The sequence below is a fragment of the Taudactylus pleione genome, unplaced genomic scaffold (assembly GCF_031769625.1).
Source record: "Taudactylus pleione unplaced genomic scaffold, aTauple2 ptg000174l, whole genome shotgun sequence".
NCBI classification, from domain to species: Eukaryota; Metazoa; Chordata; class Amphibia; order Anura; family Myobatrachidae; genus Taudactylus; species Taudactylus pleione.
In genome coordinates, this window is record NW_028284576.1 from 865,982 (window position 1) to 886,328 (window position 20,347).

Below are 20,347 nucleotides of genomic sequence, written 5' to 3' on the forward strand. Positions count from 1 at the left end.
CAGCAGCACATCCCTGCCTCACTGACAGCAGCACATCACTGCCTCACTGACAGCAGCAAATTCCCGCCTCACTGACAGCAGCACATCCCCGCCTCACTGACAGCAGCACATCCCCGCCTCACTGACAGCAGTACATCCCTGCCTCACTGACAGCAGTACATCCCTGCCTCACTGACAGCAGCACATCCCTGCTTCACTGACAGCAGCACATCACTGCCGCACTGACAGCAGCACATCCTTGCCTCATTAAAAGCAGCTCATCACCGCCTCACTGACAGCAGCACATCACCGCCTCACTGACAGCAGCACATCCCTGCCTCATTGACAGCAGCACATCCATGCCTCAATGACAGCAGCACATCCCTGCCTCACTGACAGCAGCACATCCTTGCCTCATTAAAAGCAGCTCATCACCGCCTCACTGACAGCAGCACATCACCGCCTCACTGACAGCAACACATCACAGCGGCTCTGACAGCAGCACATCCCTGCCTCACTGAGAGCAGCACATCACTTCCTCACTGACAGCAGCACATCCCTGCCTCACTGACAGCAGCACCTCACAGCCGCACTGACAGCAGCACATCCCTGCCTCACTTACAGCAGCACATCCCTGCCTCACTGACAGCAGCACATCACCGCCTCACTGACAGCAGCACATCACCACCTAACTGACAGCAGCACATCCCTGTCTCACTGACAGCAGCACATCACTGCATCACTGACAGCAGCACATCACCTCCTCCCTGACAGCAGCACATCACCGCCTCACTGACAGCAGCACATCACCGCCTCACTGACAGCAGCACATCACCGCCTCACTGACAGCAGCACATCCCTGCCTCACTGACAGCAGCACATCACCGCCTCACTGACAGCAGCACATCACCGCCTCACTGACAGCAGCACATCACCGCCTCACTGACAGCAGCACATCCCTGCCTCACTGACAGCAGCACATCACTGCCGCACTGACAGCAGCACATCTCTGCCGCACTGACAGCAGCACATCCCTGCCTCACTGACAGCAGCACATCACAGCCGCACTGACAGCAGCACATCCCTGCTTCACTGACAGCAGCACATCACTGCCTCACTTACAGCAGCACATCCCTGCCTCACTGACAGCAGCACATCCCTGCCTCACTGACAGCAGCACATCACCGCCTCACTGACAGCAGCACATCACCGCCTCACTGACAGCAGCACATCACTGCCTCACTGACAGCAGCACATCACAGCCTCACTGACAGCAGCACATCACTGCCTCACTGACAGCAGCACATCCCTGCCTCACTGATAGCAGCACATCACTGCCTCATTGACAGCAGCACATGCCCGCCTCACTGACAGCAGCACATCCCCGCCTCACTGACAGCAGCACATCCCCGCCTCACTGACAGCAGCACATTACTGCTTCACTGACAGCAGCACATCACCTCCTCACTGATAGCAGCACATCCCTGCCTCACTTGAAGCAGCATATCTCTGCCTCACTGACAGCAGCACATCCCTGCCTCACTGATAGCAGCACATCACTGCCTCATTAATAGCAGCACATCACCGCCTCACTGACAGCAGCACATCCCTGCCTCACTGAATGCAGCTCATCCATGCCTCACTGACAGCAGCACATCCCTGCCTCACTGACAGCAGCACATCACTGCCTCACTGACAGCAGCACATCACTGCCTCACTGGCAGCAGCACATCACTGCCTCACTGACAGCAGCACATCACAGCCTCACTGACAGCAGCACATCACTGCCTCACTGACAGCAGCACATCCCTGCCTCACTGACAGCAGCACATCACTGCCTCACTGACAGCAGCAAATCCCCGCCTCACTGACAGCAGCACATCCCCGCCTCACTGACAGCAGCACATCCCCGCCTCACTGACAGCAGTACATCCCTGCCTCACTGACAGCAGTACATCCCTGCCTCACTGACAGCAGCACATCCCTGCTTCACTGACAGCAGCACATCACTGCCGCACTGACAGCAGCACATCCTTGCCTCATTAAAAGCAGCTCATCACCGCCTCACTGACAGCAGCACATCACCGCCTCACTGACAGCAGCACATCCCTGCCTCATTGACAGCAGCACATCCATGCCTCAATGACAGCAGCACATCCCTGCCTCACTGACAGCAGCACATCCTTGCCTCATTAAAAGCAGCTCATCACCGCCTCACTGACAGCAGCACATCACCGCCTCACTGACAGCAACACATCACAGCGGCTCTGACAGCAGCACATCCCTGCCTCACTGAGAGCAGCACATCACTTCCTCACTGACAGCAGCACATCCCTGCCTCACTGACAGCAGCACCTCACAGCCGCACTGACAGCAGCACATCCCTGCCTCACTTACAGCAGCACATCCCTGCCTCACTGACAGCAGCACATCACCGCCTCACTGACAGCAGCACATCACCACCTAACTGACAGCAGCACATCCCTGTCTCACTGACAGCAGCACATCACTGCATCACTGACAGCAGCACATCACCTCCTCCCTGACAGCAGCACATCACCGCCTCACTGACAGCAGCACATCACCACCTCACTGACAGCAGCACATCACCGCCTCACTGACAGCAGCACATCCCTGCCTCACTGACAGCAGCACATCACCGCCTCACTGACAGCAGCACATCACCGCCTCACTGACAGCAGCACATCCCTGCCTCACTGACAGCAGCACATCACTGCCGCACTGACAGCAGCACATCTCTGCCGCACTGACAGCAGCACATCCCTGCCTCACTGACAGCAGCACATCACAGCCGCACTGACAGCAGCACATCCCTGCTTCACTGACAGCAGCACATCACTGCCTCACTTACAGCAGCACATCCCTGCCTCACTGACAGCAGCACATCCCTGCCTCACTGACAGCAGCACATCACCGCCTCACTGACAGCAGCACATCACCGCCTCACTGACAGCAGCACATCACTGCCTCACTGACAGCAGCACATCACAGCCTCACTGACAGCAGCACATCACTGCCTCACTGACAGCAGCACATCCCTGCCTCACTGATAGCAGCACATCACTGCCTCATTGACAGCAGCACATGCCCGCCTCACTGACAGCAGCACATCCCCGCCTCACTGACAGCAGCACATCCCCGCCTCACTGACAGCAGCACATTACTGCTTCACTGACAGCAGCACATCACCTCCTCACTGATAGCAGCACATCCCTGCCTCACTTGAAGCAGCATATCTCTGCCTCACTGACAGCAGCACATCCCTGCCTCACTGATAGCAGCACATCACTGCCTCATTAATAGCAGCACATCACCGCCTCACTGACAGCAGCACATCACCGCCTCACTGATAGCAGCACATCACTGCCTCACTGACAGCAGCACATCACAGCCGCACTGACAGCAGCACATCCCCGCCTCACTGACAGAAGCACATCACTTCCTCACTGACAGCAGCACATCCCTGCCTCACTGATAGCAGCACATCAGTTCCTCACTGACAGCAGCACATCACAGCCGCACTGACAGCAGCACATCACAGCCGCACTGAGAGCAGCACATCCCTGCCTCACTGAGAGCAGCACATCACCGCCTCACTGATAGCAGCACATCCCTTCCTCACTGACAGTGGCACATCACTGCTTCACTGACAGCGGCACATCCCTGCCTTTCTGACAGCAGCACATCCCTGCCTCACTGACAGCAGCACATCCCTGCCTCACTGACAGCAGCACATCCCTGCCTCACTGAAAGCAGCACATCCTTGCCTCACTGACAGCAGCACATCCCTGCCTCACTGACAGCAGCACATCCCTCCCTCACTGACAGCAGCACATCACCACCTAACTGACAGCAGCACATCCCTGTCTCACTGACAGCAGCACATCACTGCTTCACTGACAGCAGCACATCACCTCCTCCCTGACAGCAGCACATCACCGCCTCACTGACAGCAGCACATCACCGCCTCACTGACAGCAGCACATCACCGCCTCACTGACAGCAGAACATCCCTGCCTCACTGACAGCAGCACATCCCTGCCTCACTGACAGCAGCACATCCCTGCCTCACTGACAGCAGCACATCACTGCCTCACTGACAGCAGCATATCACTGCCTCACTGACAGCAGCACATCACAGCCTCACTGACAGCAGCACATCACAGCCTCACTGACAGCAGCACATCACCGCCTCACTGACAGCAGCACATCACCGCCTCACTGACAGCAGCACATCACCGCCTCACTGACAGCAGCACATCACCGCCTCACTGACAGCAGCACATCCCCGCCTCACTGACAGCAGCACATCCCCGCCTCACTGACAGCAGCACATCCCCGCCTCACTGACAGCAGCACATCCCCGCCTCACTGACAGCAGCACATCCCTGCCTCACTGACAGCAGCACATCCCTGCTTCACTGACAGCAGCACATCCCTGCCTCACTGACAGCAGCACATCACTGCCGCACTGACAGCAGCACATCACTGCCGCACTGACAGCAGCACATCACCGCTTCACTGACAGCAGCACATCACCGCCTCACTGATAGCAGCACATCCCTGCCTCATTGACAGCAGCACATCCCTGCCTCACTGACAGCAGCACATCCCTGCCTCACTGAAAGCAGCACATCCTTGCCTCATTAAAAGCAGCTCATCACCGCCTCACTGACAGCAGCACATCCCTCCCTCACTGACAGCAGCACATCACCACCTAACTGACAGCAGCACATCCCTGTCTCACTGACAGCAGCACATCACTGCTTCACTGACAGCAGCACATCACCTCCTCCCTGACAGCAGCACATCACCGCCTCACTGACAGCAGCACATCACCACCTCACTGACAGCAGCACATCACCGCCTCACTGACAGCAGAACATCCCTGCCTCACTGACAGCAGCACATCCCTGCCTCTCTGACAGCAGCACATCACTGCCTCACTGACAGCAGCACATCACTGCCTCACTGACAGCAGCATATCACTGCCTCACTGACAGCAGCACATCACAGCCTCACTGACAGCAGCACATCACAGCCTCACTGACAGCAGCACATCACTGCCTCACTGACAGCAGCACATCACTGCCTCACTGACAGCAGCACATCACAGCCTCACTGACAGCAGCACATCACCGCCTCACTGACAGCAGCACATCCCCGCCTCACTGACAGCAGCACATCCCCGCCTCACTGACAGCAGCACATCCCCGCCTCACTGACAGCAGTACATCCCTGCCTCACTAACAGCAGCACATCCCTGCTTCACTGACAGCAGCACATCCCTGCCTCACTGACAGCAGCACATCACTGCCGCACTGACAGCAGCACATCACTGCTGCACTGACAGCAGCACATCCCTGCTTCACTGACAGCAGCACATCCCTGCCTCACTGACAGCAGCACATCACTGCCGCACTGACAGCAGCACATCACTGCCGCACTGACAGCAGCACATCACCGCTTCACTGACAGCAGCACATCACCGCCTCACTGATAGCAGCACATCCCTGCCTCATTGACAGCAGCACATCCCTGCCTCACTGACAGCAGCACATCCCTGCCTCACTGAAAGCAGCACATCCTTGCCTCATTAAAAGCAGCTCATCACCGCCTCACTGACAGCAGCACATCCCTCCCTCACTGACAGCAGCACATCACCACCTAACTGACAGCAGCACATCCCTGTCTCACTGACAGCAGCACATCACTGCTTCACTGACAGCAGCACATCACCTCCTCCCTGACAGCAGCACATCACCGCCTCACTGACAGCAGCACATCACCACCTCACTGACAGCAGCACATCACTGCCTCACTGACAGCAGAACATCCCTGCCTCACTGACAGCAGCACATCCCTGCCTCTCTGACAGCAGCACATCACTGCCTCACTGACAGCAGCACATCACCGCCTCACTGACAGCAGCACATCACTGCCTCACTGACATCAGCACATCACAGCCTCACTGACAGCAGCACATCACTGCCTCACTGACAGCAGCACATCCCTGCCTCACTGATAGCAGCACATCACTGCCTCACTGACAGCAGTACATGCCCGCCTCACTGACAGCAGCACATCCCCGCCTCACTGACAGCAGCACATCCCCGCCTCACTGACAGCAGCACATCCCCGCCTCACTGACAGCAGCACATCCCCGCCTCACTGACAACAGCACATCACTGTCGCACTGACAGCAGCACATTACTGCTTCACTGACAGCAGCACATCACCTCCTCACTGATAGCAGCACATCCCTGCCTCACTTGAAGCAGCATATCTCTGCCTCACTGACAGCAGCACATCCCTGCCTCACTGATAGCAGCACATCACTGCCTCATTAATAGCAGCACATCACCGCCTCACTGACAGCAGCACATCACCGCCTCACTGATAGCAGCACATCACTGCCTCACTGACAGCAGCACATCACAGCCGCACTGACAGCAGCACATCCCCGCCTCACTGACAGAAGCACATCACTTCCTCACTGACAGCAGCACATCCCTGCCTCACTGATAGCAGCACATCAGTTCCTCACTGACAGCAGCACATCACAGCCGCACTGACAGCAGCACATCACAGCCGCACTGAGAGCAGCACATCCCTGCCTCACTGAGAGCAGCACATCACCTCCTCACTGATAGCAGCACATCCCTGCCTCACTGACAGCGGCACATCACCGCCTCACTGATAGCAGCACATCCCTTCCTCACTGACAGCGGCACATCACTGCTTCACTGACAGCGGCACATCCCTGCCTTTCTGACAGCAGCACATCCCTGCCTCACTGACAGCAGCACATCCCTGCCTCACTGACAGCAGCACATCCCTGCCTCACTGAAAGCAGCACATCCTTGCCTCACTGACAGCAGCACATCCCTGCCTCACTGACAGCAGCACATCCCTCCCTCCCTGACAGCAGCACATCACCACCTAACTGACAGCAGCACATCCCTGTCTCACTGACAGCAGCACATCACTGCTTCACTGACAGCAGCACATCACCTCCTCCCTGACAGCAGCACATCACCGCCTCACTGACAGCAGCACATCACCGCCTCACTGACAGCAGCACATCACCGCCTCACTGACAGCAGAACATCCCTGCCTCACTGACAGCAGCACATCCCTGCCTCACTGACAGCAGCACATCACTGCCTCACTGACAGCAGCACATCACTGCCTCACTGACAGCAGCATATCACTGCCTCACTGACAGCAGCACATCACAGCCTCACTGACAGCAGCACATCACAGCCTCACTGACAGCAGCACATCACCGCCTCACTGACAGCAGCACATCACCGCCTCACTGACAGCAGCACATCACCGCCTCACTGACAGCAGCACATCACCGCCTCACTGACAGCAGCACATCCCCGCCTCACTGACAGCAGCACATCCCTGCCTCACTGACAGCAGCACATCCCCGCCTCACTGACAGCAGCACATCCCCGCCTCACTGACAGCAGCACATCCCCGCCTCACTGACAGCAGCACATCCCTGCCTCACTGACAGCAGCACATCCCTGCTTCACTGACAGCAGCACATCCCTGCCTCACTGACAGCAGCAGATCACTGCCGCACTGACAGCAGCACATCACTGCCGCACTGACAGCAGCACATCACCGCTTCACTGACAGCAGCACATCACCGCCTCACTGATAGCAGCACATCCCTGCCTCATTGACAGCAGCACATCCCTGCCTCACTGACAGCAGCACATCCCTGCCTCACTGAAAGCAGCACATCCTTGCCTCATTAAAAGCAGCTCATCACCGCCTCACTGACAGCAGCACATCCCTCCCTCACTGACAGCAGCACATCACCACCTAACTGACAGCAGCACATCCCTGTCTCACTGACAGCAGCACATCACTGCTTCACTGACAGCAGCACATCACCTCCTCCCTGACAGCAGCACATCACCGCCTCACTGACAGCAGCACATCACCACCTCACTGACAGCAGCACATCACCGCCTCACTGACAGCAGAACATCCCTGCCTCACTGACAGCAGCACATCCCTGCCTCTCTGACAGCAGCACATCACTGCCTCACTGACAGCAGCACATCCCCGCCTCACTGACAGCAGCACATCCCCGCCTCACTGACAGCAGCACATCCCCGCCTCACTGACAGCAGCACATCCCCGCCTCACTGACAGCAGCACATCCCTGCCTCACTGACAGCAGCACATCCCTGCTTCACTGACAGCAGCACATCCCTGCCTCACTGACAGCAGCACATCACTGCCGCACTGACAGCAGCACATCACTGCCGCACTGACAGCAGCACATCACCGCTTCACTGACAGCAGCACATCACCGCCTCACTGATAGCAGCACATCCCTGCCTCATTGACAGCAGCACATCCCTGCCTCACTGACAGCAGCACATCCCTGCCTCACTGAAAGCAGCACATCCTTGCCTCATTAAAAGCAGCTCATCACTGCCTCACTGACAGCAGCACATCCCTCCCTCACTGACAGCAGCACATCACCACCTAACTGACAGCAGCACATCCCTGTCTCACTGACAGCAGCACATCACTGCTTCACTGACAGCAGCACATCACCTCCTCCCTGACAGCAGCACATCACCGCCTCACTGACAGCAGCACATCACCACCTCACTGACAGCAGCACATCACCGCCTCACTGACAGCAGAACATCCCTGCCTCACTGACAGCAGCACATCCCTGCCTCTCTGACAGCAGCACATCACTGCCTCACTGACAGCAGCACATCACTGCCTCACTGACAGCAGCATATCACTGCCTCACTGACAGCAGCACATCACAGCCTCACTGACAGCAGCACATCACAGCCTCACTGACAGCAGCACATCACTGCCTCACTGACAGCAGCACATCACCGCCTCACTGACAGCAGCACATCACCGCCTCACTGACAGCAGCACATCCCAGCCTCACTGACAGCAGCACATCCCCGCCTCACTGACAGCAGCACATCCCCGCCTCACTGACAGCAGCACATCCCCGCCTCACTGACAGCAGCACATCCCTGCCTCACTGACAGCAGCACATCCCTGCTTCACTGACAGCAGCACATCCCTGCCTCACTGACAGCAGCACATCCCTGCCGCACTGACAGCAGCACATCCCTGCCTCACTGACAGCAGCACATCACTGCCGCACTGACAGCAGCACATCACTGCCGCACTGACAGCAGCACATCACCGCTTCACTGACAGCAGCACATCACCGCCTCACTGATAGCAGCACATCCCTGCCTCACTGACAGCAGCACATCCCTGCCTCACTGACAGCAGCACATCCCTGCCTCACTGAAAGCAGCACATCCTTGCCTCATTAAAAGCAGCTCATCACCGCCTCACTGACAGCAGCACATCCCTCCCTCACTGACAGCAGCACATCACCACCTAACTGACAGCAGCACATCCCTGTCTCACTGACAGCAGCACATCACTGCTTCACTGACAGCAGCACATCACCTCCTCCCTGACAGCAGCACATCACCGCCTCACTGACAGCAGCACATCACCACCTCACTGACAGCAGCACATCACCGCCTCACTGACAGCAGAACATCCCTGCCTCACTGACAGCAGCACATCCCTGCCTCTCTGACAGCAGCACATCACTGCCTCACTGACAGCAGCATATCACTGCCTCACTGACAGCAGCACATCACAGCCTCACTGACAGCAGCACATCACAGCCTCACTGACAGCAGCACATCACTGCCTCACTGACAGCAGCACATCACTGCCTCACTGACAGCAGCACATCACAGCCTCACTGACAGCAGCACATCACCGCCTCACTGACAGCAGCACATCCCCGCCTCACTGACAGCAGCACATCCCCGCCTCACTGACAGCAGCACATCCCCACCTCACTGACAGCAGCACATCCCCGCCTCACTGACAGCAGTACATCCCTGCCTCACTGACAGCAGCACATCCCTGCTTCACTGACAGCAGCACATCCCTGCCTCACTGACAGCAGCACATCACTGCCGCACTGACAGCAGCACATCACTGCTGCACTGACAGCAGCACATCACCGCTTCACTGACAGCAGCACATCACCGCCTCACTGATAGCAGCACATCCCTGCCTCATTGACAGCAGCACATCCATGCCTCAATGACAGCAGCACATCCCTGCCTCACTGACAGCAGCACATCCTTGCCTCATTAAAAGCAGCTCATCACCGCCTCACTGAGAGCAGCAGCACATCACCGCCTCACTGACAGCAACACATCACAGCGGCTCTGACAGCAGCACATCCCTGCCTCACTGAGAGCAGCACATCACTTCCTCACTGACAGCAGCACATCCCTGCCTCACTGACAGCAGCACAACACAGCCTCACTGACAGCAGCACATCACTGCCTCACTGACAGCAGCACATCACCGCCTCACTGACAGCAGCACATCACCACCTCACTGACAGCAGCACATCACCGCCTCACTGACAGCAGCACATCCCCGCCTCACTGACAGCAGCACATCCCCGCCTCACTGACAGCAGCACATCCCTGCCTCACTGACAGCAGCACATCACAGCCTCACTGACAGCAGCACATCACTGCCTCACTGACAGCAGCACATCACTGCCTCACTGACAGCAGCACATCACAGCCTCACTGACAGCAGCACATCACCGCCTCACTGACAGCAGCACATCCCCGCCTCACTGACAGCAGCACATCCCCGCCTCACTGACAGCAGCACATCCCCGCCTCACTGACAGCAGCACTTCCCCGCCTCAATGACAGCAGTACATCCCTGCCTCACTGACAGCAGCACATCCCTGCTTCACTGACAGCAGCACATCCCTGCCTCACTGACAGCAGCACATCACTGCCGCACTGACAGCAGCACATCACTGCCGCACTGACAGCAGCACATCACCGCTTCACTGACAGTAGCACATCGCCGCCTCACTGATAGCAGCACATCCCTGCCTCATTGACAGCAGCACATCCCTGCCTCACTGACAGCAGCACATCCCTGCCTCACTGAAAGCAGCACATCCTTGCCTCATTAAAAGCAGCTCATCACCGCCTCACTGACAGCAGCACATCCCTCCCTCACTGACAGCAGCACATCACCACCTAACTGACAGCAGCACATCCCTGTCTCACTGACAGCAGCACATCCCTGTCTCACTGACAGCAGCACATCACTGCTTCACTGACAGCAGAACATCCCTGCCTCACTGACAGCAGCACTTCCCTGCCTCTCTGACAGCAGCACATCACTGCCTCACTGACAGCAGCACATCACTGCCTCACTGACAGCAGCATATCACTGCCTCACTGACAGCAGCAAATCACAGCCTCACTGACAGCAGCACATCACAGCCTCACTGACAGCAGCACATCACTGCCTCACTGACAGCAGCACATCACTGCCTCACTGACAGCAGCACATCACAGCCTCACTGACAGCAGCACATCACCGCCTCACTGACAGCAGCACATCCCCGCCTCACTGACAGCAGCACATCCCCGACCTCACTGACAGCAGCACATCCCTGCCTCACTGACAGCAGCACATCCTTGCCTCATTAAAAGCAGCTCGTCACCGCCTCACTGACAGCAGCACATCACCGCCTCACTGACAGCAACACATCACAGCGGCTCTGACAGCAGCACATCCCTGCCTCACTGAGAGCAGCACATCACTTCCTCACTGACAGCAGCACATCCCTGCCTCACTGACAGCAGCACATCCATGCCTCACTGACAGCAGCACATCCCTGCCTCACTGACAGCAGCACATCCATGCCTCACTGACTGCAGCACATCACTGCCTCACTGACAGCAGCACATCACTGCCTCACTGACAGCAGCACATCACTGCCTCACTGACAGCAGCACATCACTGCCTCACTGACAGCAGCACATCACTGCCTCACTGACAGCAGCACATCCCTGCCTCACAGAGTGCAGCACATCACTTCCTCACTGACAGCAGCACATCCCTGCCTCACTGACAGCAGCACATCACAGCCGCACTGACAGCAGCACATCCCCGCCTCACTGACAGCGGCACATCCCCGCCTCACTGACAGCGGCACATCCCCGCCTCACTGACAGCAGCACATCCCTGCCTCACTGACAGCAGCACATCCCTGCATCACTGACAGCAGCACATCCCTGCCTCACTGACAGCAGCACATCACTGCCGCACTGACAGCAGCACATCACTGCCGCACTGACAGCAGCACATCATTGCATCACTGACAGCAGCACATCACCTCCTCACTGATAGCAGCACATCCCTGCCTCATTGACAGCAGCACATCCATGCCTCAATGACAGCAGCACATCCCTGCCTCACTGACAGCAGCACATCCTTGCCTCATTAAAAGCAGCTCATCACCGCCTCACTGACAGCAGCACATCACCGCCTCACTGACAGCAACACATCACAGCGGCTCTGACAGCAGCACATCCCTGCCTCACTGAGAGCAGCACATCACTTCCTCAATGACAGCAGCACATCCCTGCCTCACTGACAGCAGCACATCACAGCCGCACTGACAGCAGCACATCCCTGCCTCACTGACAGCAGCACATCACTGCCTCACTGACAGCAGCACATCACTGCCTCACTGTGAGCAGCACATCCCTGCCTCACTGACAGCAGCACATCCCTGCCTCACTGACAGCAGCATATCACCGCCTCACTGACAGCAGCACATCACCGCCTCACTGACAGCAGCACATCCCTGCCTCACTGACAGCAGCACATCCCTGCCTCACTGACAGCAGCACATCCATGCCTCACTGACAGCAGCACATCCCTGCCTCACTGACAGCAGCACATCCATGCCACACTGACAGCAGCACATCACTGCCTCACTGACAGCAGCACATCACTGCCTCACTGACAGCAGCACATCACTGCCTCACTGACAGCAGCACATCCATGCCTCACTGACAGCAGCACATCACTGCCTCACTGACAGCAGCACATCACCTCCTCCCTGACAGCAGCACATCACCGCCTCACTGACAGCAGCACATCACCGCCTCACTGACAGCAGCACATCACTGCCTCACTGACAGCAGCACATCCCTGCCTCAGTGACAGCAGCACATCACCGCCTCACTGACAGCAGCACATCCCTGCCTCACTGACAGCAGCACATCACTGCCGCACTGACAGCAGCACATCACTGTCGCACTGACATCAGCACATCACCGCCTCACTGATAGCAGCACATCCCTGCCTCATTGACAGCAGCACATCCCTGCCTCAGTGACAGCAGCACATCCCTGCCTCACTGACAGCAGCACATCCCTGCCTCACTGACAGCAGCACATCCTTGCCTCATTAATAGCAGCTCATCACCGCCTCACTAACAGCAGCACATCACCGCCTCACTGACAGCAACACATCCCTGCCTCACTGAGAGCAGCACATCCCTGCCTCACTGACAGCAGCACATCACAGCCGCACTGACAGCAGCACATCCCTGCCTCACTGACAGCAGCACATCACCACCTAACTGACAGCAGCACATCCCTGTCTCACTGACAGCAGCACATCACTGCTTCACTGACAGCAGCACATCACCTCCTCCCTGACAGCAGCACATCACCGCCTCACTGACAGCAGCACATCACCACCTCACTGACAGCAGCACATCACCGCCTCACTGACAGCAGAACATCCCTGCCTCACTGACAGCAGCACATCCCTGCCTCTCTGACAGCAGCACATCACTGCCTCACTGACAGCAGCATATCACTGCCTCACTGACAGCAGCACATCACAGCCTCACTGACAGCAGCACATCACAGCCTCACTGACAGCAGCACATCACTGCCTCACTGACAGCAGCACATCACTGCCTCACTGACAGCAGCACATCACAGCCTCACTGACAGCAGCACATCACCGCCTCACTGACAGCAGCACATCCCCGCCTCACTGACAGCAGCACATCCCCGCCTCACTGACAGCAGCACATCCCCGCCTCACTGACAGCAGCACATCCCCGCCTCACTGACAGCAGTACATCCCTGCCTCACTGACAGCAGCACATCCCTGCTTCACTGACAGCAGCACATCCCTGCCTCACTGACAGCAGCACATCACTGCCGCACTGACAGCAGCACATCACTGCTGCACTGACAGCAGCACATCACCGCTTCACTGACAGCAGCACATCAACGCCTCACTGATAGCAGCACATCCCTGCCTCATTGACAGCAGCACATCCATGCCTCAATGACAGCAGCACATCCCTGCCTCACTGACAGCAGCACATCCTTGCCTCATTAAAAGCAGCTCATCACCGCCTCACTGAGAGCAGCAGCACATCACCGCCTCACTGACAGCAACACATCACAGCGGCTCTGACAGCAGCACATCCCTGCCTCACTGAGAGCAGCACATCCCTGCCTCACTGACAGCAGCACATCACAGCCTCACTGACAGCAGCACATCACTGCCTCACTGACAGCAGCACATCACCGCCTCACTGACAGCAGCACATCACCACCTCACTGACAGCAGCACATCACCGCCTCACTGACAGCAGCACATCACCGCCTCACTGACAGCAGCACATCACCACCTCACTGACAGCAGCACATCACCGCCTCACTGACAGCAGCACATCCCCGCCTCACTGACAGCAGCACATCCCCGCCTCACTGACAGCAGCACATCCCTGCCTCACTGACAGCAGCACATCACAGCCTCACTGACAGCAGCACATCACTGCCTCACTGACAGCAGCACATCACTGCCTCACTGACAGCAGCACATCACAGCCTCACTGACAGCAGCACATCACCGCCTCACTGACAGCAGCACATCCCCGCCTCACTGACAGCAGCACATCCCCGCCTCACTGACAGCAGCACATCCCCGCCTCACTGACAGCAGCACTTCCCCGCCTCAATGACAGCAGTACATCCCCGCCTCACTGACAGCAGCACATCCCTGCTTCACTGACAGCAGCACATCCCTGCCTCACTGACAGCAGCACATCACTGCCGCACTGACAGCAGCACATCACTGCCGCACTGACAGCAGCACATCACCGCTTCACTGACAGTAGCACATCGCCGCCTCACTGATAGCAGCACATCCCTGCCTCATTGACAGCAGCACATCCCTGCCTCACTGACAGCAGCACATCCCTGCCTCACTGAAAGCAGCACATCCTTGCCTCATTAAAAGCAGCTCATCACCGCCTCACTGACAGCAGCACATCCCTCCCTCACTGACAGCAGCACATCACCACCTAACTGACAGCAGCACATCCCTGTCTCACTGACAGCAGCACATCCCTGTCTCACTGACAGCAGCACATCACTGCTTCACTGACAGCAGAACATCCCTGCCTCACTGACAGCAGCACTTCCCTGCCTCTCTGACAGCAGCACATCACTGCCTCACTGACAGCAGCACATCACTGCCTCACTGACAGCAGCATATCACTGCCTCACTGACAGCAGCAAATCACAGCCTCACTGACAGCAGCACATCACAGCCTCACTGACAGCAGCACATCACTGCCTCACTGACAGCAGCACATCACTGCCTCACTGACAGCAGCACATCACAGCCTCACTGACAGCAGCACATCACCGCCTCACTGACAGCAGCACATCCCCGCCTCACTGACAGCAGCACATCCCCGACCTCACTGACAGCAGCACATCCCTGCCTCACTGACAGCAGCACATCCTTGCCTCATTAAAAGCAGCTCGTCACCGCCTCACTGACAGCAGCACATCACCGCCTCACTGACAGCAACACATCACAGCGGCTCTGACAGCAGCACATCCCTGCCTCACTGAGAGCAGCACATCACTTCCTCACTGACAGCAGCACATCCCTGCCTCACTGACAGCAGCACATCCATGCCTCACTGACAGCAGCACATCCCTGCCTCACTGACAGCAGCACATCCATGCCTCACTGACTGCAGCACATCACTGCCTCACTGACAGCAGCACATCACTGCCTCACTGACAGCAGCACATCACTGCCTCACTGACAGCAGCACATCACTGCCTCACTGACAGCAGCACATCACTGCCTCACTGACAGCAGCACATCCCTGCCTCACAGAGTGCAGCACATCACTTCCTCACTGACAGCAGCACATCCCTGCCTCACTGACAGCAGCACATCACAGCCGCACTGACAGCAGCACATCCCCGCCTCACTGACAGCGGCACATCCCCGCCTCACTGACAGCGGCACATCCCCGCCTCACTGACAGCAGCACATCCCTGCCTCACTGACAGCAGCACATCCCTGCATCACTGACAGCAGCACATCCCTGCCTCACTGACAGCAGCACATCACTGCCGCACTGACAGCAGCACATCACTGCCGCACTGACAGCAGCACATCATTGCATCACTGACAGCAGCACATCACCTCCTCACTGATAGCAGCACATCCCTGCCTCATTGACAGCAGCACATCCATGCCTCAATGACAGCAGCACATCCCTGCCTCACTGACAGCAGCACATCCTTGCCTCATTAAAAGCAGCTCATCACCGCCTCACTGACAGCAGCACATCACCGCCTCACTGACAGCAACACATCACAGCGGCTCTGACAGCAGCACATCCCTGCCTCACTGAGAGCAGCACATCACTTCCTCAATGACAGCAGCACATCCCTGCCTCACTGACAGCAGCACATCACAGCCGCACTGACAGCAGCACATCCCTGCCTCACTGACAGCAGCACATCACTGCCTCACTGACAGCAGCACATCACTGCCTCACTGTGAGCAGCACATCCCTGCCTCACTGACAGCAGCACATCCCTGCCTCACTGACAGCAGCATATCACCGCCTCACTGACAGCAGCACATCACCGCCTCACTGACAGCAGCACATCCCTGCCTCACTGACAGCAGCACATCCCTGCCTCACTGACAGCAGCACATCCATGCCTCACTGACAGCAGCACATCCCTGCCTCACTGACAGCAGCACATCCATGCCACACTGACAGCAGCACATCACTGCCTCACTGACAGCAGCACATCACTGCCTCACTGACAGCAGCACATCACTGCCTCACTGACAGCAGCACATCCATGCCTCACTGACAGCAGCACATCACTGCCTCACTGACAGCAGCACATCACCTCCTCCCTGACAGCAGCACATCACCGCCTCACTGACAGCAGCACATCACCGCCTCACTGACAGCAGCACATCACTGCCTCACTGACAGCAGCACATCCCTGCCTCAGTGACAGCAGCACATCACCGCCTCACTGACAGCAGCACATCCCTGCCTCACTGACAGCAGCACATCACTGCCGCACTGACAGCAGCACATCACTGTCGCACTGACATCAGCACATCACCGCCTCACTGATAGCAGCACATCCCTGCCTCATTGACAGCAGCACATCCCTGCCTCAGTGACAGCAGCACATCCCTGCCTCACTGACAGCAGCACATCCCTGCCTCACTGACAGCAGCACATCCTTGCCTCATTAATAGCAGCTCATCACCGCCTCACTAACAGCAGCACATCACCGCCTCACTGACAGCAACACATCCCTGCCTCACTGAGAGCAGCACATCCCTGCCTCACTGACAGCAGCACATCACAGCCGCACTGACAGCAGCACATCCCTGCCTCACTGACAGCAGCACATCACCGCCTCACTGACAGCAGCACATCCCTGCCTCACTGACAGCAGCACATCACTGCCTCACTGACAGCAGCACATCCCCGCCTCACTGACAGCAGCACATCCCCGCCTCACTGACAGCAGCACATCCCCGCCTCTCTGACAGCAGCACATCACTGCCTTACTGACAGCAGCACATCCATGCCTCACTGACAGCAGCACATCCCTGCCTCACTGAATGCAGCACATCCATGCCTCACTGACAGCAGCACATCCCTGCCTCACTGACAGCAGCACATCCCTGCCTCACTGACAGCAGCACATCACTGCCTCACTGACAGCAGCACATCAATGCCTCACTGACAGCAGCATATCACTGCCTCACTGACAGCAGCACATCACAGCCTCACTGACAGCAGCACATCACTGCCTCACTGGCAGCAGCACATCACTGCCTCACTGGCAGCAGCACATCACAGCCTCACTGACAGCAGCACATCACTGCGACACTGACAGCAGCACATCCCTGCCTCACTGACAGCAGCACATCACTGCCTCACTGACAGCAGCAAATCCCCGCCTCACTGACAGCAGCACATCCCCGCCTCACTGACAGCAGCACATCCCCGCCTCACTGACAGCAGCACATCACCACCTAACTGACAGCAGCACATCCCTGTCTCACTGACAGCAGCACATCACTGCCTCACTGACAGCAGCACATCACTACCTCACTGACAGCAGCACATCACCGCCTCACTGACAGCAGCACATCCCTGCCTCACTGACAGCAGCACATCACTGCCGCACTGACAGCAGCACATCACAGCCGCACTGACAGCAGCACATCCCTGCCTCACTGACAGCAGCACATCACAGCCGCACTGACAGCAGCACATCCCTGCTTCACTGACAGCAGCACATCACTGCCTCACTTACAGCAGCACATCACTGCCTCACTTACAGCAGCACATCCCTGCCTCACTGACAGCAGCACATCCCGGCCTCACTGACAGCAGCACATCACCGCCTCACTGACAGCAGCACATCACCCCCTCACTGACAGCAGCACATCACTGCCTCACTGACAGCAGCACATCTCAGCCTGACTGACAGCAGCACATCACTGCCTCACTGACAGCAGCACATCCCTGCCTCACTGATAGCAGCACATCACTGCCTCACTGACAGCAGCACATGCCCGCCTCACTGACAGCAGCACATCCCCGCCTCACTGACAGCAGCACATCCCAGCCTCACTGACAGCAGCACATCCCCGCCTCACTGACAGCAGCACATCCCCGCCTCACTGACAACAGCACATCACTGTCGCACTGACAGCAGCACATTACTGCTTCACTGACAGCAGCACATCACCTCCTCACTGATAGCAGCACATCCCTGCCTCACTTGAAGCAGCATATCTCTGCCTCACTGACAGCAGCACATCCCTGCCTCACTGACAGCAGCACATCCCTGCCTCACTGACAGCAGCACATCACTGCCTCATTATTAGCAGCACATCACCGCCTCACTGACAGCAGCACATCACCGCCTCACTGATAGCAGCACATCACTGCCTCACTGACAGCAGCACATCACAGCCGCACTGACAGCAGCACATCCCCGCCTCACTGACAGAAGCACATCACTTCCTCACTGACAGCAGCACATCCCTGCCTCACTGATAGCAGCACATCACTTCCTCACTGACAGCAGCACATCACAGCCGCACTGACAGCAGCACATCCCTTCCTCACTGACAGCGGCACATCACTGCTTCACTGACAGCGGCACATCCCTGCCTTTCTGACAGCAGCACATCCCTGCCTCACTGACAGCAGCACATCCCTGCCTCACTGACAGCAGCACATCACCACCTCACTGACAGCAGCACATCACCGCCTCACTGACAGCAGCACATCCCTGCCTCACTGACAGCAGCACATCACTGCCTCACTGACAGCAGCACATCACCGCCTCACTGACAGCAGCACATCACCGTCTCACTGACAGCAGCACATCCCTGCCTCACTGACAGCAGCACATCACTGCCGCACTGACAGCAGCACATCACTGCCGCACTGACAGCAGCACATCACCGCCTCACTGATAGCAGCACATCCCTGCCTCATTGACAGCAGCACATCCCTGCCTCAATGACAGCAGCACATCCCTGCCTCACTGACAGCAGCACATCCTTGCCTCATTAATAGCAGTTCATCACCGCCTCACTGACAGCAGCACATCACCGCCTCACTGACAGCAACACATCACAGCGGCACTGAAAGCAGTACTTCCCTGCCTCACTGAGAGCAGCACATCACTTCATCTCTCACAGCAGCACATCCCTGCCCCACTGACAGCAGCACATCACAGCCGCACTGACAGCAGCACATCCCTGCCTCACTGACAGCAGCACATCACTGCCTCACTTACAGCAGCACATCACTGCCTCACTGTGAGCAGCACATCCCTGCCTCACTGACAGCAGCACATCCCTGCCTCACTGACAGCAGCACATCACCGCCTCACTGACAGCAGCACATCACCGCCTCACTGACAGCGACACATCACCGCCTCACTGACAGCGGCACATCACAGCCTCACTGACAGCAGCACATCACAGCCGCACTGACAGCAGCACATCCCCGCCTCACTGACAGAAGCACATCACTTCCTCACTGACAGCAGCACATCCC